This window comes from Pelobates fuscus, chromosome 1 (assembly GCF_036172605.1).
Source record: "Pelobates fuscus isolate aPelFus1 chromosome 1, aPelFus1.pri, whole genome shotgun sequence".
Classification (NCBI taxonomy): Eukaryota; Metazoa; Chordata; class Amphibia; order Anura; family Pelobatidae; genus Pelobates; species Pelobates fuscus.
The window spans coordinates 247,127,488-247,136,738 of record NC_086317.1 but is presented as its reverse complement, the minus strand read 5'-3'; the positions used below and the strand labels follow the sequence as shown (position 1 = coordinate 247,136,738).

Sequence of the window (9,251 nt, the reverse complement as noted above, 5' to 3'; positions counted from 1 at the left end):
ATTAAAAGGATATATATTGGCACTCGAACAGCTTCCACAAGGCAACACAAAACTTTACATAAGTAGAAGTCACCTGTGGTAGCGAATTCGTTACATTGGATGCCTTTCAATCAACTGACACCTTGATTAATACCACAAATAAATTATATGTGGAATAATATATGCAAATATATGATTATGTTAAAAATCTATATATATGTTGTATGAAAATAAAATCTGTGGTACATCTCACAACCTAATTAAAATTGCAGTAAAATAACTGAGTGCATAGATACATAAAATCGTCTTTAATATATAAATAGATAACAAAGAAGAATTAAAAATGGAAGAACCTGGCCTCAAATTTCCCAATCCTGGTTGATGTTGTGGTCACATCCATAGCTTCCTGTCCACCTCCCAAAACAACATGGTCATATATTGGTGACAGGACAGCAGAGTTAACTGGTCTCTCTGTACAAAGATTTTTGATGTTCCAGTGTTGTAGTATCAAATAGCTTAGCTGTGCAGTCCTTGGATGCAGTGATAAACATAGTCATATCCCTGGAGCTCTGAATGTCATTAATCTGCTTAGAATGCTCTTTGATAGTGTTGACAATTTCTCCAGACTTAGCACTGTATTGGTTTAGTTCTCCATTCTCGTGCCCTGCAATGACATGTTCACCAAGAGGGCCCCACACAGCACTGGTTATCTTGTATTCACTGCATGGGATTTTCATATAAGGCTCATTATCTTCAATTTGGGCAGGATCCCGCAGAGCAATAAAGCTCACAAAACACTGATATCCCATCTGCTTGTCTGTCGAAAACATGATTATGTTGCCTCCAAAGTCAAAGCCTATAAAGCTTCACTCACCCTCATTTGTACTCTAGTAATGATAAGCAACCTTTTGTGGAACACATGTGCTGCCAGAAGCCAGTAGCCACTGATATAATGCATGTAAATTTGCTTAAAATGTAAGCTTACCCTCTCTGTTCAAACAGTACAGGAGGTTTTAGTGGGTCAGATTATTCCTGTAGTCAGAAAGGTGGAGAGGAGTGACTGGACTTTGCCATTTCACTGTCAGTATAACATAAACAGTTCACAGATTTATAAAGATTGCTATATCAGTTTTAAGTACATTTCTTTTAGAAATATATGATTTAACTTACTGTATGTGGGCATTATGCTCAAATGTAGACATTTTTTTTTACATTCTGTTTCTATTGTTAGTAAGCTAAAGTGCTAGTAATGCCTTCAGTGTTCTTGCATAAATCTGGCAGCAAGGAATTTGACTATTTTTATTGATCTATTTTTGTCACATCTACGGCATTTGAGAAACATAAAATGTTTGCTTTTATACTAATACTTCAGACCCTGTGTGAAATATTACAAGGTAATACTCTATAAAGAATACTCTATATACTGATTAAAACTTTTCATTTCCCAGATATTTTTTCTAAAGGATGAAGAAATAAGTGAAAAATAAAAATTGTGCACATTTACATAATTATACATTTTAGTTTTTTTTTTGCAAAGCAATCTATACACGAAAATTTTGTGAGATTATAGATTATTATTATTATTATTGGTATTTATATAGTGTCAGCTTATTCCGCAGCGCTTTACAATAGGAGGGGAATTTACCAAATGAGACAATAACAAAATGTAACAGGAACAATGGGTAGTTGAGGACCCTGCTCAAATGAGCTTACAGTCTAGAGGAGGTGAAGTATAAAAACACAAGAGGAAGGGTATTGAGGGAGACAGCAAATAGACATGGTGGGAAAATAGCAGAACTGGAGGTGAGAGTGGAGAGTGGCTCTTTAGGAGAGAGCAAGAGGAAGGATTGAGAGATAGAAGTTACTCTTGGAGGCCATAAGCAATCCTGAAAGATGGATTTTGAGGGACTTTTTTTAAAGGATTGAAGACTAGGGGCGAGTCTGGCAGGCTGTTCCAAAGGAAAGAAGCCACCCGTGAGAAGTCTTGCAGGCATGAATCTGCAGTAAGGATGCGAGCAGCAGACAGGAGAAGGTCACCAGTAGAGCAGGGAGACTGAGTGGGGGCATACCTATGATTCAGTGAAGAAATGTAAGAGTTGGTTAGAGATTTATAGCTAAGGGTTAGTATTTGAAATTGACACCTGTAGGGTACAGGAAGCCAGTGTAAGGATCGACAGAGGGTGTGAGAAGAGTGAGAGAAGTGACAGGAGAGAAAGATCAGTACAGCTTCTGTGGAGACCAATTAGGAGAGAATTACAGTAATTCATGCGAGAGATTACTAGATCATGAACAAGCTCCTTGGTAGCATCTTGCTTAAGAAAGGGGCATATGCGTGCAATGTTTTTAAGCTGGAATCAACAGGTTTTAGCAATAGACTGGACAAGAGAGTGAGCTTGAGAGGATAAGCTGAGCTAGGTACCATCAACCTACAGAGAGAGTGAAGGAGGAGGATCGGTGTTATGAGGAGGAAAAATAAGAAACTCAGTTTTAGAGAGATTGAGTTTCAGAAAGTGGGAGGAGATCCAACCAGAGATGGAAGAAAGGCATGTTGTAGGACAGCAGGGGAGAGTTCAGTGAAGGAGAGGTATATCTGGGTGTCGTCAGCATACATTTGGTAATGGAATCCAAATGAATTTATGAATTTGCAAAGAGAGGCATTATAGAGAGAGAACAAAAGGGACCAAGAACCGAACCTTGAGGGACTTCGACTGAGACTTCGACTGATGCGGTGCAGTTGTCCTGTCCCCCTAGCAGAAAAACACCCCCAAACAATAATGTTTCCACCTCCATGTTTGACGGTGGGGATGGTGTTCTTGGGGTCATAGGCAGCTTTCCTCCTCCTCCAAACACAGCGTGTTGAGTTGATGCCAAAGAGCTTGATTTTGGTCTCATCTGACCACAACACTTTCACCCAGTTCTCCTCTGAATCATTCAGATGTTTATTGGAAAACTTCAGACAGGTCTGTACATGTGCTTTCTTGAGCAGGGGGACCTTGCAGGTGCTTCAGTCCTTCATGGCATAGTCTGTTACAAATAGTTTTCTTGGTGACTATGGTCCCAGCTGCCTTGAGATCATTAACAAGATGCCCCCGTGTAGTTCTGGGCTGATTCCTCACTGTTCTCATGATCATTGATACTCCACGAGGTGAGATCTTTCATGGAGCACCAGACCAAGGGAGACTGACAGTTATTTTGTGTTTCTTCCGTTGGCGAATAATCGCACCAACTGTTGTCACCTTCTCACCAAGCTTCTTGGTGATGGTCTTGTAGCCCATGCCAGCCTTGTGTAGGTCTATAATCTTGTCCCTGACATCATTGGACGGCTCTTTGGTCTTGGCCATGGTGGAGAGTTTGGAATTTGATTGATTGATTGATTGATTGCTTCTGTGGACAGGTGTCTTTTATACAGGTAATGAACTGAATCTTATCTGAATCTGAATCTTTAAGAGAGTGCTCCTAATCTCAACTCGTTACCTGTATAAAAAAAGACACATGGGAGACAGAAATCTTGCTGATTGATAGGGGATCAAATACTTATTTCACTCATTGACATGCAAATCAATTTATAACTTTTTTGACACGTGTTTTTCTAAATTTGTTTTGTTATTCTGTCTCTCACTGTTAAAATACACCATTAAAATGAGAGACTGATCATTTGTTTGTTAGTGGACAAATGTTCATAATCAGCAGGGGATCAAATATTTTTTTCCTCACTTTAGGTATGTTTATATGCTAGCTATGCATCCCCTGTTTCAAATAAATGTTATGCTAATATTTGTTCGTTCAAAAAGTGTCGTAATGAAGGGGTTAATTTCATAGTAGATGCCTGCAGTAGTAAAGGCATTAGTCCACCTCTATTGAGTAGTAGAAAAGGAATATTGACAGTAAGTCAATGTCAGGCTGTTTTTCAAAACAGAAAATAACAAAATCTGGATTTTTCACTAAAATATGATTTGAGTAATTGAAGCCATGGAACAGCGTAGTCAGGGGAGTGGGCCTTGACAGAGCCAGGGAGTAGGGGAGTTATTAATAAAAAGGGGTGGATTTAATTTGTAAAGGGGGTGGAGGAATAAGGGGTATATTAAGCAGCCATTTTAGAAAAGTGGCCATTTTAACAGAACCTTCACTTACCTGTTAATTGTCCCTCCCACCCTCCCTGTGGTTTAGGAGTTCCCGTTTGGTCACAGCGGCGGGTTAGGGCTTGGGTAATTGGGATGTAGGAGGAGTATCAAGTGGTTAGGCTAAAGTTAGGCTGGATTAGACTGGAGTGTTAAGTGGTCTGTAGGTTCGAGCTCATCGGTGGCTCCGAACCTGGTGGTGTAGGGGTGTCTCGGTACACCCCTAGAGTTAAAAAACGTATGGATATGGGGCCTCTTTGGTAGGCCATGTGTTATGTATTATTTGTTATTTATGATGTTATATATTGTTATTGTTACGGGGTCATTGCCAGGGGTAATTATGTACGGTGGGGGATGTTAGTAAATTAACACTATGTGGCAATGACCCCAGCTTGTTATCTTGTTTATTATAATAAATAAAGCTGTGGACTTTTTATATTTCCAACAGAAATATGGTGTCTGTGGTTATTGGGGTGTGGGAAAAAATTGCACACATGCCGAATAACGACTGTGCGCATGTCATGATAAGGGTATTGCACATACCTTTTGGCCAAAACAACAACTGGAAAATTATCTGCATTACAATTTTTAAATTTTGTTATATACTATATTATTATATAGTAAAATTAACAATTATTTTATCAGTTTTCTACAGTGAGGGGATATTTGCATACATTATGATATGCAATTAGATATGTATCAAACTGCTTTGAAAAATGAATTTCAACAGAATTATAGCGACAGAAAAAAATGCCACCAAAAAAAAGTTGCTGAAATGTTCCTTTCCTTCTGTGGCAAAATAGTGCATATTCAAAAATGATGTTTAGAATGCAAAAAAAGGAATAGATGAAAAAAAGTCGACAGATTTAATAACTTGCGCCACAAAAAAAAAATCACAGAAATTTTAGCGGAAAAGGGTTGGTTACACTTTGATAAAGCTCTCCCACACTCCTTCTACATAATAATAACTCTCCTTATCTATGCTGTGTGCAGTGTACAATGAAAACATTTCAAAATGAATCAGTATATCCAAAATGGTACTCTTAAGCCTATTTTAAAGCATAGTTATTTCTCATGATAAGTTCTCTTTATCCTGGTTTTTGAAGTGGAGAGTGCACACATCAAGAAAATGACAGGGAAGCACACTCTGTATTCCATCCATGATATGTTGTGTGTTTAAGTGTCACAAATCTATTGGTCTCAAGGGAAAGGTAGGAGCAGCTGACTCTGAAAGTCCTAATGCCATTGTCCCTTGAGAGGTTTCTGGAGACACCTTAGGTGTCATTGCCCATAAACCCCAATGTCTATCACCTAATGGATTCCTAATTAGTTGGAGCTGGCTGGACATTACTCTTAATTAAAGAAGCAGTGAGGCAAGGAGCCAGCTGAGAACGGGCATCTTATAGCCAAAAGCTATGGAGGGTAGTAAATTTAACTCAATCACTTCTGGAATGGATACACTTTAAGGACAATGACATTCATCACTATCTTGAAGGAAGACGTTGTCTGGTGTTCTTCCAATACAGATTAATTGGTGAAATGCAAGGGAGAGTATAGCATATTTTTTTCCAATTTTAAAATCAAGGTTTCTAAATCATAGCATAAAAAATAATTAGAATCATGTACTGAAAGTAGGGGTGAATAATACATAATACATTTTATTAAAAGGAGAAAATTATATATACTATTACTTTATTTGAATGCAAAACAGCTGTCAAACTCAAACAATAAAGCACTTGGCTCCATCCCTGCCTTTTTGCACTCACATATAGAACAACAAATCTCTTAAATGAGCACCTTCAGAACAGTTCACTTTATGAATGTGCCATTATATATAAATGGTTTTAGGTGCTGTCAGAAAACCCTCTCACCCCACCGCAAAGTGAATAAGATCCAGTTGTCCTGGGATATCGGCCCAGAAGCTTATATAAATGGCTGACAAGAGACATTAATCCAGTAGTAACGGTTAATCGTATTTATTGAATAGAATATAACACACAGACATCTCTCACGGATAAAATAATGCAACATTATTATAGTGCCTTGATTATTCTTTAAATATGCACTCTTTGGAAATATGCATTGCAGGACTGCAATACAACTGTAGATTGCATTTTAAAAAGTGGATGTTTGATAATTATAATGTGTAATAGGATCACTCCAGATGCATGAACAAGTTTAATTCATATTATAGCTTTAGTTAATACACTTGAAATTTAAATAAATAGAAGCATGAGTTAGTATTGTGCATAAGGTGATGTTTTTCTATGCCTGTGTTTCACACTTCTTAAGCGTGGTCACACAACATGCACCTCACATGCACAAATAGTGTGATATTGGGTGCCCTCATATACCACTCATCTCCAATTTGTTTATTTATGAGAGGACTTATTGGCTCATTTTTCAACCAACTTGAAAGAAGTGTATCCAATCTCAAATAAAATATTTAATGATATTTTTTTCAATTTTATTTGTATTTTTGAGGATTATGTTATTAAACATTAAGCTTAGGATGTACTGAAAAATAAGGGCTGAAAGAAGAGCATCTAATCCCGTATATAGTGACCATTACGAAAATGGTGAATTTATTAACAAGTCAGAGTGGTGGGTGTTCAGATCCTTGTGTAGGTCTTTGGATTCAAAAGATTTAGCAGGAGAGATTATGTAAAAGAAAGCAAAGCTTTTCAACACTCTGTATTACACTAGGCCTTTTCAGCCTCTCTCTCTCCCTCTCAAGGTAGATGAGACGCTGTTCTTTGCTGATAGAAGCAGTGTGTGTCTTCAGCCAATCACAGTGAGCAGAAGAGAAGAGGCAAGTGGTCTAGAAAAGCTTTACTGCCAGTATTTGGAGGAGAGCCACTTTGTACAATTTATAAGGGCATCCATCAATGTGTCGTTCAGTGCGGCCCTTGTGTAGCTATCACATCATTTATGAAGCTCCACGTACACTGCCAACGTTCTCCAACATCACTTTCCGGAACTGGAAGTCTAATCCTAGCAGATTTGTTACCTAAATATATTTGAAAGTCTAATCACACGTCCGAGTTTCTTTTTTTGTGAGCCCTTACCTAAGACCTTGTGTTCCATGACTTTCCTGAACTGTAGCAGACAGAAACAACGATTATACCAGTAAAAGTATTGTAAGTCTGAAGTGTAAAAAGTTTTATTTTGTTTTTGTCTTTATGTCATGATCGCAGGAGCTAAGCCTGTGCAAAACACAAGCACACATTCGCACAATGCAGCATGTTTATGGCCAATGGTGATCGAAGAGGGAAATCATTGCTTGCAGTATCAAAGGATAAACTGGAAGAGGTCAGAACCTCTCTTCCCCAAGGGCAGAACTGGCAGCAGAGGCTCACATTTAGAAAATGTTATTCCAGAAATCAGGTATATTGTAGGGATCTAGAAAATTGCAAGCAAAGCAATAACTTGTATCCAGGAAACAAATCCCAACAACCAAATACAGATACAGGCAGTTTCAGTAGTGGACTGGTTTTGCTTAAACTGGTAGAGTTTTAGTACATTGTGTAATGTTACCTTCAAGGGAAATTACAGTTGCAAGAAAAAGTATGTGAACCCTTTGGAATGATATGGATTTCTGCACAAATTGGTCATAAAATGTGATCTGATCATCATCTAAGTCACAACAATAGACAATCACAATCTGCTTAAACTAATAACACACAAAGAATTAAATGTTGCCATGTTTTTATTGACCACACCATGTAAACATTCACAGTGCATTGGTGTGACTTAGATGATGATCAGATCACATTTTATGACCAATTTGAGCAGAAATCCATATCATTACAAAGGGTTCACATACTTTTTCTTGCAACTGTATAGTGCTAGGAAAACAAAATAGTTTTCCTCGAAATGTCACTCCCTTTAGTGCCCCCCTTCCGCGGCATTAAAAACCCCTTCTGTCACTTACCTGATTCCAGTGCCGATGTCCCTCAGTGCTAGTTCAGGCTCCACCTCCGCTCCTCCTCCTCGGGGGTGGGGGGTGGGGGGGTGAGGGGACCTAATGTGTATGTGTGGCAAACACCACACTTGCATTAGAACTTCCCCCATAGAAAATAATTGTATAATGCTTTCCTATTGGGTTTTGTGCAACGCTGGATGCAGGGCCGGTGCAAGGATTTTTGCCGCCCTAGGCAACAATCCATTTTGCCCCCCCCCCCCCCCCATGAATGCAACTACATTCCCTTTAGATGTTTATTCACTAAACTCTGAATTACAGTGAAGAGACATTTAGGGAAAGAGACGCACTGAGTAGGCATTAAAGGGAAACTATAGTGCCAGGAAAAAAACTTATCCTGGCACTATAGCTTCCCCCTCTGTTAAACGCACCCCCCTTGTGGTGCAGAAGGGGTTAAAACCCCTTCTGTCACTTACCTGGGTCCAGCATGTATTTTGTGCTGGCTTGGGTCCGCCTTCGCTCCTTAATGGCATTTCCAAGACACTAGGTTTTGCGTGACGCTGGACGTCTCAATGCATAGCCACTAGAGGAGTTAACGTTAACCCAGGACAGTAATTATTTCAGTTTTTTAAAAATTGCAATAATTACCTTTGCAGTGTCACACAATCTCACTAATACACACACTCTCTCACTGGCATACACACTTACACATTCTAACTAACTTACACACTCTAACACATACACATTCTCACTGACCTACACATTGTCACTTGCACACTCTCACTGACATACACATTGTCACTTACACACTCTCACTAACACACACACACACACACACTCTCACTGACATACACAATGTCACTTACACACTCTCACTGACATACACAGTGTCACTTACACACTCTCACTAACACACACATACACACTCTCTCACTGACATACAGTGTCACCTACACACTCTCACCAACACACATTGCCAGTTACACACTCTTACTAACACAACACAGTGCCACTTGCACACACACACACACACACACACACACAGTGTCACTTGCACACTCTCTCACACACACACACACAGTGTCACTTGCACACTCTCCCTAACACAGTCTCTTGCACACTCTCACACACACACAGTGTCATTTGCACATACTAACACAGAGTCTCTTGCACACTCTCACACACAGTGTCATTTGCACATACTAACACAGAGTCTCTTGCACACTCTCCCT

General features: G+C 39.1%; 1 pseudogene; it reads right to left on the bottom strand.

Moving 5' to 3' along the window:
* Positions 1–316: 316 nt before the first annotated feature.
* Positions 317–8,552, bottom strand: LOC134614157 (eukaryotic translation initiation factor 3 subunit I-like; annotated as a pseudogene).
* Between the last annotated feature and the right edge of the window lie 699 nt (positions 8,553–9,251).